The sequence below is a fragment of the Micromesistius poutassou genome, assembly GCF_964030765.1.
Source record: "Micromesistius poutassou genome assembly, chromosome: 5".
Taxonomy (NCBI): Eukaryota; Metazoa; Chordata; class Actinopteri; order Gadiformes; family Gadidae; genus Micromesistius; species Micromesistius poutassou.
This window is the reverse complement of record NC_140275.1, coordinates 20,268,187-20,279,263: the sequence shown is the minus strand read 5'-3', so window position 1 is coordinate 20,279,263 and position 11,077 is coordinate 20,268,187. Positions and strand designations below refer to the sequence as shown.

The 11,077-nt window shown below is 44.0% G+C and overlaps 1 protein-coding gene across 1 annotated transcript in view; it reads right to left on the bottom strand.

The window, feature by feature from the left end:
* Positions 1-10,345, bottom strand: part of LOC311342794 (transmembrane protein 132C) — a 24,191-nt gene extending 13,846 nt beyond the window's left edge. Inside the window, exon 1 of the mRNA XM_084467619.1 lies at positions 10,207-10,345. The gene's annotated coding sequence lies outside the window, so the exon portion shown is untranslated. The remainder of the gene's footprint in view (positions 1-10,206) is intronic.
* Positions 10,346-11,077: the final 732 nt, after the last annotated feature.

The window sequence follows — 11,077 nt, the reverse complement described above, 5'->3', positions numbered from 1 at the left end:
TCTGTCTCTCTCTCTCCCTCTCTCTCTCTCCATCTCTCTCCGCTTCCCGGTCTCTCCCTCTCTCAGGAGTTCTTTCTTGGGCATTTTGTAAATCCCATTGAACCCATCATAGAGCAGACTGCCCCCCTCAACAGGCTGGAATTAGACAATCTGGGGAAATCTCTTTTTTTGTCCAGCCAGATAGAGAGCAATAACAGCCATTCATCACGGCGCAGTCTGTGTTGGCTCAGCCAGGTTAGCTCTCTGTCTACATGGAAGACTGTGTGTGTGTGTGTGGGTGTGGGTGTGCGTGTATGTGCACGTGTTAGTGCTTATTTGGGTTTCTTTTGTTTGTGTTGGTTGCGTTGTGTGTGTGTGTGTGTGTGTGTGTGTGTGTGTGTGTGTGTGTGTGTGTGTGTTAAAAAGAGTTAGCTTTCATGGTGTGCACTAGTGCTAGTGTGATGCAGCTTTGATAACAGTGTGTGTGTGTGTGTGTGTGTGTGTGTGTGTGTGTATGCTAGCGTGTGTGTGCTTGTGTTCATATATGTGTATGTGTGTGTGTGTGTGTGTATGTTAAAAAGAGTTAGCTTTCATGGTGTGCACTAGTGCTAGTGTGATGCAGCTTTGATAACAGTGTGTGTGTGTGTGTGTGTGTGTATGCTAGCGTGTGTGCTTGTGTTCATATATGTGTGTATGTGTGTGTGTGTGTGTGTGTGTGTGTGTGTGTGTGTGTGTGTGTATGCTAGCGTGTGTGCTTGTGTTCATATATGTGTGTGTGTGTGTGTGTGTGTGTGTGTGTGTGTGTGTGTGAGAGAGTGCATAATATCATGTTCTATTAACTCTTCCACATTGGTGTCATAGCTGGATGACCAAAGCGCATAGCTTAATTATTGATTCCAGTTTCTATTTACTATTTGTATTTCATTTTGAAGCACCAAATGGACACCATGACCATGTGTGTCCACAATGGAAGATAAAAATATACTTATTTACTCTCTGGTGGAAGGAAGCGCAAATTATATGTTTGCATAAAATCCTGCCTGCAGAAACATCTCTACTCTGTAGATATTGGGTATATGCATTAATTCTCTCCCAGCTAGGATATTCTATAATAAAAAGAAGCAGAAAAGAATTCGAGTGGAATTCGATTTTCTTTGTCTTGTTTGCTGAGGGGATAGAGAGTTTATTGTCTCAGCATATTTTAACTCATCTAAAATGATATTATTTAATTTATGGTTACTAAATTAAACTTCTGAGCCATACTAGTTTACATGACTAGTTTCCGATTCATTAGCGTTAGGCCATAGTACAGTGTGTGAAAAGTGAACAAAGTATCTATTCTATTCAACAACAAACAACACATAAACAACAAAGCAATATCTATTTTTGTCCATTAAAAAACACAACTTTTGGAACCATGCTGTCAACAGTCCACCATGTTGTCAAGAGACAACCATGATGTCACAGCAGGATCAAAATAATTAAAAACGTCCATCAAATATTTGTGGAGTTGAATAGGGATATTGAAAGACTCTGGACCCCTGGGATGAACTGTAGACTCAGTAAGGCATCACAGCCTGCAGGTACTTTGTTGGAGGTTTTCCAAGGAACAGGAGCTCGAGGCTTTAAGCCGGGAGGACTTACAGGAACGTTCTGGAGAGGGACCAGGCCAGGCAGCAAGCTAAAACAAGGCCCCAGTATCAGGCGCCTTCAAGTGTGTGTGTGTTGCCATAAATTGCAGAATGGTGTGACAGATGTATGTTACTGCTGTTCTAATGCCCTGGTGGTCAGGTGTGTCCCTTTGGGGTGGCCATAGGGCAGAGGTTGTTGTTTCTGGTTACGAGACAGGCAGAGAGTGATGGGAAGTCTGAATAAAAGCACTGGCTAAGGTCAGACAATGTTTACGTTTCTATTACCCTGTTTTCAACACAATTATCCAGGAATAGACGTTTTGTAAAAGGCGGTTGACTCCTTTCCCACCGCCGGTCGACGAGTGTGCTGTTTTTTTCTGAGGTGACACAGTCAACGAAACACCAGAAAACAGGGTTAGTAAACAGTAGGAAGCAGCATGAAGGCCAGTGAGAATCTTACGGTGGCCACTTTAAAAAAATATCTGTTACTTATTCAGTCTCTCTTTTCAACTCGGTGACGATGTATTTGTGGATTCATTTGTTGATCCTGTCTATTTGCGCGGCAATGTCCGGGACTTCAACGCGGGTTATAGCATCACGCCATAATAGAAGGGAAAATGTGCGTCCATATGGGTGTCATGTTCCGATCATTGCAGATCGGAGCTGGAGCCGATTAATACCCTAGTGAACTGTTAGTGGCTGTAAGTCGGTTGTTTTTCCAGTGGGAAAGGTAATTATGTTTCATTAAAGTTTTATGTAGCAACTGGATATGTTGTCAGAGCTTTTAATGGTCGTTGCTTGTACAACGCTACTGACTGTGTTAACATGTTTGCTTAGTTAGCTCTGTGTTGTGGTTCAAGTGGTTCAAACCATTTAGAATACATAGGGGTGGACATCACACCTTTCAGGTGTGTGGAGGACTAATTCTGCCAAATAGTACATGTTGCACCTTTAACAAATACAAATAAACTACACACAACATGATGGAGTGGAACATGATAAAGAAATAGGGCAGCGTTATATTATTCGTTTAAGTAATTCTACAGGGCTTCTAACTCTCTCATGTGCCAGGACTCATGTCCGGGCTCCACAAGGATGGAACGAGCTCCCCACAGACATCAGGACATCTGAAAGCCTACACATGTTCTGCCGCAGACTGAAAACTTATCTGCTCAGACTGCATTGTGGCCCATGGAAAAAAATGGAAATCCAAATATCTCTTGTTTCTAAAAAAGTAGCACTTAAAACAGTATGCTGATTTGATCGATTGTATGATTGCGTGATTCTTCTTTTTGGGTTGGATCTTTGCTGTTGAATGCGCTTATTGTAAGTCACTTTGGACAAAAGTGCCAGCTTAATGAATGTATTGTAATGTAATGTATAAAACACTTTTGAGTTCATTAAAGAATCATTGTACTTTCAAAGGTTTTATTTTTCCGAGATGTGAAATATTATACTTTGTCGTTATTTGCAATTTGTTACACGCATTTGTGTCAGAGTTCTTGCAATCTGCTGCAGTGTGCTATTTTCTTGTGTTTCCCAAATTAATTTCACTTTTTCAATGGACTACTATAATTTATTCACTATGATACCCAAAAGTAATGGGAGCAATGTTCATGCTTAACATCTATGCTAATCAGAGCAATAGTAATGGCCTTCTCGCCAACAGGAAAAGTGTATTCTGGTGGAGGCACCAGGAGGAGGCAGGACAATCTTGGAGCAATAGGCCATTCTCCTACTAAATTACATTTTTTGGTCATTCTGAGACTGAACCCCTGAGTTGTTTAGCGGACAACATTTATGATATTTATGGTTGACGCTGCAGCGTTTTAAGACCTAGTCTCCTATTAAAACATGTTGTAAATACTGCCGCAACCCGCAGTATCTCAGCGTGCCATACTGCCGTTGACAGAGATGTAGATCATCCAGCCCAGAGTGGAATACTACACAGAACGTTATCATAGGACCTGGTAGGTATTGTACATTACAAATGTAAATGTAAATGTGCAGTAGGCTGTGCCTTACCAATAAAGCTTCTGTAGGGGAAATTTGAGAGTTGTAAAGAGACCTCACTTTAGTGTTGCGTCACACACCTTTGATTGACAGGCAAGATGGATTCCCCAAACCAGTAACAAAGGCAAACACAGTCAACCAGGACAGATATGATCACAGAGCATTTCACTCACTTCTAGTTGAACAACGGCTATGGCATTTCCAACATATTAAACTCAAATGATCTCACTCACTGTGAGACTCACTGAATCCTACCTACAGTTCCTCTAAGGTTGTCTTCATTTAGATTATAAAAGTTAGGTGAACTAGTTTCACATTTTGAACATAATGCGCTGGTGCTTCAACGGCATAGTTAACACAACCCACTAATAAAAAAACAAAACTTCACACACACCAGGCGTGGAACATGATAAAAGAGACCCTGCAGAGTTGCTTAAGGTTGCCTTTGAATGCGTCTCAAAAGCCTAACCCCCGATCCGCCCAGCGTGTGTGTTTGGACTGATAAAGATGTCAGACTAGACCACGCTCCTTATCCCTTCCCACCCGGCCGCCCTTTATTGTTGAACCCCTCCGCCCGCCGTGTTCCCTCTCCGGGGACTTATAGGTGCCTCCGGCAGGCCCCCGCCCGCTGGACCTTTCTCTCTCTTATTTGTCCGCCACTATTCCATACACAGGGAGCGAGCCCCAGCAGCAAGCAGCATCCTAAACCGACGACGCTAAATGTGACGATCACCGACGGCTTCCCTTATGCACATCACCGGCACGGGACAAAGATCCTCTCTCTCTGGCGCGCACAGGATCCAGCCTCTTGTTGTCATCTGCTTTGTGGGATTTGGTACAGTGTTTATATTTTCCAGAGGGGATGATGCCTCAGGGTTGAGTGGAGGACAGGGGCGTGTCGCCCTACTGACGGCTATAACTTTACCGTTGGATTTGATTAGCACGCCGGCGGTGGTCCCTGACAGGCTGAGGGGACCTGGCAGCCACCACACCAGCCTCATTCTCATACGATACACCCCCCAAATGATCTGAGCTGAAGGCGTGACGCAGAACATGACAGCTGACATCCGGAGCCCTATAGCCACACATTACTGCCACCTCCCACGGCGCATTGCTGCCGTAACTCAACAATCAATATTAGTGCACGTGTATGGATGGCGCACGGACACACACACACACACACACACACACACACACACACACACACACACAGGCACATACAGACAAACACACACACACACACACACACACACACAAACACTCATGCACAAACACACACACACACACACACACACACACACAGGCACATACAGACAAACACACACACACACACACACACACACACACACACAAACACTCATGCACAAACACACACACACACACACACACACACACACACACACAGACAAACACACACACACACACACACACACACACACACACACACACACACACACACACACACACACACACACACACACACACACACACACACACACACACACACACACACCACAGCCACCCCCCCCAACCCCCAACTGAAACCATGTCAGGAAAAGTTGTTGACGCGCACATTTTAACTTGAATATATGACAGATGAATTCTGTCATGTTTAGTATGCAGGAAGAAATTCTATCCAAACCGACTTACATTGAATATCAACAGGCTTTAGCAAGGCATCTCGCTCAAGGAACCCTGAACTGTTGGGCAGGGAGTCGAAGAACCGGACAAATAAACCGTTCCGCAACCTCTAAAGAGTGAACCTGAGGGTCCCTCTTCTGTATGGACCCCCTTCTGTATGGACCCCCCCTCGGGAGCAGCTAGGTAGGATCATGCAGGATCCTCCCACACATTCAGCAGACGCATTAGGGCAGCAAACGGAGAAATCCTACACAGGACATTATGGGATGCCTCTGAATCGAGGCCAGGAAATTAACAGCAAACCAGACAGATCCATTCCTGTGGCAGATATGAGCGATGGGAGAGGGTGAGGCGATGGCGGACCCTATCTGGCTCCAGCATATAGTTGCTGTGACAGAATCAAATTAGGCAGTCCGGTCTGCACTGCCTCCCCTGCCACAGAGCGCTTGATGCACGGGGTGCCGGCCACGTTTCCCTATTCCCCCGTTTTCCTAAGCGTTGCTCTTTCAACTATAGCTTGTGGCCAACACCCCGCCCTCCCCACACCTTTACCCCGCCACCCCCGGACCCCCTTTCCCCCCAATAATGAGAGTGTGTTCTCGGAGCTCATGAATAAACATCTGGATAATGTCACGCGTTTTGCTGATCCAGGGCCAGCAGCGGTCTTCAAGTCTGTGACCCGCTGAATAGGAGCGGGGAACTAGTGGGTGGATGAAAGAGGAAATTGGTAGAACCAATCTTCCACAGAGACTGCTCCTAGTGTGTGACCGCATGTTACGCACTTCATTAGCGGGGTCAGATGAATACTAGAGATTCCATAGCACAGATTTTCAATTAAAAGCATGTGATGTTTTTTCAAAAAGCACATTTGCAGAAGCAATTTAATGTCAAGAGATTGTACATGTTATATATTTTATTAATAGTAAGCGATAGGTTTTATTTCAGAAGATGGGAGGGGTCACTGCCAGGGTTATGTAGTATCCAACACATTGACTACAGCTCTAATTGTTGTCATAGTGCATTAGTGCTTATGTCCAAAGTTAAGTCAGTTAATTAAAAATTCACAAAATGACATTCATCAAATTAAATGAAAATGGATTAATGTGGTCCATACTGTTCTGCATGTAGCATGTAACATACAGCACACGCTTTCTGGTAAGGGCTGGAGAATGATACGCTTTGTATTCAGAAAGAGGACAGAGCTACACACACACACACACACACACACACACACACACTTGTGCACATATATGTACACACATACACTCATCCACACACACACACACACACACACACACACACACACACACACACACACACACACACACACACACACACACACACGCACACACACACACACACACACACACACACACACACACACACACACACATAGATAATAATTGACCTTGTCATGTCTATTACCCTTTACTATGAGTTTGTTTTTTGTAAAATTAAAAAGCAACATCCTTTCTCCCGATTACATGAGTCATAAACGATATGCTTCAGTGGGATTATTCTCATAATGGTTTCAGATGTAAGAGCATGAGATTTATATAGTTCAGTCCACTCTAATTACAGCACTACAGGGGAATAAAGGCTGCAGTGATCCATTATTCAGGTTTTAATGTCATGCGGTCTGCGTACGGCCGCTCTGAGGTTAGAAACCAAGCTGAAGTCGTCATGTTAACATGGATCATCTGAGGGGATGTCTCGTCACCATGTCATGAGTGGGCCAGGCAAGACAAACAACAGGACCTCATCATTTCACGCACATTTGATTTGATAAATTCCCATTATTTTTGACGATTTTGACATTCAAGTTTTGGATATCAAATTTGCTTTGGAGTATTTTAACGCTGACCCTATCCTAAAGTTGAATAAAAATACAGTTTGGCGGAAAGCTGATATTTAACTTTTTTTTTTTTTTACATTCTATTTCAGATTTCATTATCATCCTTTGGCACATTTTGTCTTTGTTCATTGAATTGACCATATATATTTCTAGACAGCTTCAACGACTGAAAAATACACATTATTATACAGAGCCCGAGGTTGGCAGAGAAGGGCCTTATTGTGCAAAACACTCTGGCCATTTGGGTAAAGCTGGACACCACAGGGAGCCTGCAAATTAAGTATTTTTTCTCCAAACTCAGCCCACAAATGTACAATCAGAAGCAGAGATTGGTCTGGGCTTTCATGCTGCATCTGCAGAGGACTGCGCAAACCTATTGCCAGCTGCTGCATATCAGAGAAAAAATATGTTTTTCATACCTTTGTCCTGTCTACCAAACATAAGAACCAAGAATCCAATCCCTTGCATATTGACTATTCAATGTCAGACAAGGCTTCGTATAATGTTCAGTGTTGTTGGAGAGTATGTATATTGTCTCTCCTTTTCATGGTTTGTCCCTCCTTCTATCACCCTTGTATGAGATGCTCTCGTGGACCAGCGAGATCTGCTGTCTATCACTCTTGTATGAGATGCTCTCGTGGACCAGCGAGATCTGCTGTCTATATCCTATCCTTCTCCTATCTTTCCCATCACACATCAAGATGCAGACATTATTTGTGACGTCAGTATATTTGCCATGTACTTTTACAGCATTTAAAGGTTCCCTATTTAACTACCAGGTGTGAGAGGGATTAGCCATTACAAGCCTTTTCAAAATCTGCACTAACCTGTGACTAATGCCCAGTCCCATTTCTCACCCCTTAAAACTTCCACTTGGTTTGGAGTGCCCTCAACAGTAAATCTTCCACTTCGTTGTAAGCCTGCATCGGACCTCACTACGTTTTGAGGGTTGATTATAAGGGCAAAATAACACTCCCCCTTGCTCCCTACAGTAATGGGACACCCTACCCCTACATGAGAACGCGCAAAATATAGGGTTAGGGCAGAAATCGAGGGTATGGGGAGGTATTGGGACGGGGCCTTATTGACATCACAAGTGGGAGTGTCCACCTAGATGTATAATCAATAGATAACCCTTCCAGTTGGTACAGTCTACTGGGTAGACTGGTAGAATGGTCTACCAAGCATCCATCTGGGTGTACATTCCCTCTTGGGACATCCCCAAGTCACAGGGCAGGGGCGACTTTGAAAAGGTTTTTAATGGCAAATCCCTCTCACCCCTGGTGGTTAAACAGGGGCCCTTTAAGAAGCTATACCAGCCATCAGTCTCATTTGAACACATGAATCAAATACAATGTCAATATAATCTACAGATGACCTTGGACCCGCAACAGTTTTTGGGATTGCATTGTATATCGACCACATAATAGTGTTTGTCCACTTTATCAGAAGAGTCCCTGAATCGCCAACCTTAGATGGTAAAGGATGTAGGGACATCAAAACAGCCATTCAAGACAGTGATAATAGTGTAGCCTCATGAAAGAAAGAGCAGCTCTCCCATAGGCTCTCCCGCAGTCTTATTAGTGAAATTTCTCACCACTAGTGGTTGGAAATATCACAGATAACTCCAATGAAAACCTATCCACTTTATCCTTATAAAATTTGATATATAGCACATCACAATATATAACGATAAGATAAATGTGGCGAAGGAACCAACCCCTCGTTATACTTTCATTGGCTGGACTCGATCCAGTAATAAAATACATTATGGTACACTTCTTCATTTTGTTGCTATTTTTCCTATACTTCTTTCAGCAAAAAATCGGAGTTCATCTTATTTGGAATTGATTAAATGAATACTGCAGGATAAAACATTTTGTCATTTATTCCAGGATTTATTTTTCCAATATGTGTAATATTGTACTCTAATATTGTACTCTTTACTTTCACTGGCTGTCGTGTCAGGAATCCTGTGATATTATCCAATGTGCTATTTCCCTTTTCCCAGAATGTTACCTAGAATGACTTTACTACCCCCTCACAACATCAGGAGGCAAAATTCCTAAAAGACCTAAAAGTCCCAAACCAAAACACTTTCGGACATTTCGGTAAGCAGCTATCGCTGAGGCTAGCAAGTTTATGCTCAAAGAAGAAAGGGATATCCAATGAATCGCAACCCCACTGCTCCAGGACTGTATGTTAAAACATAGATCTGGGCTCCACACGGCCAGAAGAGACCAACTCTCCTGTGTTAACAGTGGATTCCAGGTCGTTTCTTCAAACGACGTGAAGCCTCTGCATCTTTACTCATGGCCACACCGCAAGCTCGCAGAGCCGAAGTGCATTCTGGGTATTCAAGGCTGCTGGCCATGCAAAATGTGTGTGTTACTGGTTCCCCGCCATAGGAACATTGCAAAAATGTAATATGCATGGATTCTCAGACACAACACCTGAGTTGTCACATGAACAAAACTAATATCTGAAACGTAGGGTTGAAGCTACAGTGATTTGAAAACATTCTCTCCAATCACATCCCAGTGTAACTTCTGCAGCAATGTCTCCCTGTGACGTGGCAGTGTCTACAGAAATTGAGTTTAGCGACGGCAAAGTGAAAAACCACATAAAACGGTACAAGGAACCTAGAAAGTGCTTGGCATTTTTTTTTATATGAACATCTTTACTGTACAGACAGAGCTGTATTGTTGTTTGTCTTTCTTCTGAAAAATGTACTTATTGTAGGTTGCTTTGGATAAAAGCGTCTGCCAAATGCCCTAAAGGTAAATGTAAATGTACTCACACACACACACACACACACCATGTGCTAATGATAAGGCGTATGCTCTATGTCAGAGGAGCTGGGTATACAAGGCTGAATTTCAAAGTAGTCGCTAGATTGTTTGGTTGCTACTACAGCAGTGGGAGAAAAAAAAGGCCACATCCAAAAAACAGCCGTGTCCCGGAGCAAGTCTCTGAAAAGGTCAACGCTACTCTGAGGAAACTTTTGCTCAACCAAAAAAAGGTCGCCACGCAACGCGGTAGACCTTTTCCTGTGAGATATCCAGTACGGCCCGCTTTGGGACTGACCTTGACCACGTCCTCGTCAGTGGAGCGGCAGTGGACGTCCTCGGACACGTCGGTGACGGAGCCGTCCGTTCCCACCGTCACCACCTTCACCGGCACCGCCACGGTCCTCCCCGTCAGGACCGCCGTGTTCAAGATCTCCGAGTCCTGAGAGGGGGAGAGGAGAGGGAGGGAGGGTTAGAAAGAGGGGAAGAGCGAGGGAGGGAGGGAGGGTTAGAGGGATAGGGGGAGAGAGATGTAGAGATAGAGGTTGAGAGGGCGCAAGAGAAGCGAGAGATAGGAAGAGGGGGAGAGAGAGATAGGGAGGGAGGGTTAGAGGGATAGGGGGAGAGAGATGTAGAGATAGAGGTTGAGAGGGAGCAAGAGAAGCGAGAGATAGGAAGAGGGGGAGAGAGAGATAGGGAGGGAGAGATAGAAAGAGGGGGAGAGAGATGTAGAGATAGAGGTTGAGAGGGAGCAAGAGAAGCGAGAGATAGGAAGAGGGGGAGAGAGAGATAGGGAGGGAGGGTTAGAGAGATAGGGAGAGAGATGTAGAGATAGAGGTTGAGAGGGAGCAAGAGAAGCGAGAGATAGGAAGAGGGGGAGAGAGAGATAGGGAGGGAGAGATAGAAAGAGGGGGAGAGAGATGTAGAGATAGAGGTTGAGAGGGAGAAAGAGAAGGGAGAGATATAAAGAGAGGGAGATGTACATAAAGAGGTTGAGAGGGAGAGAGAGAGAAGGGAGAGAGATATACAGAGAGGCTTTTTATACTTTTTCTACCTGTTATATGATGCATTTACATTGTACAGGCCTTAAGAGGTAAAGAGTAAAGAGTCTGGGATTGGACTCATTATTTTTGTACTGTACTTGTACTGTTCATTTGTATTTCAATTTT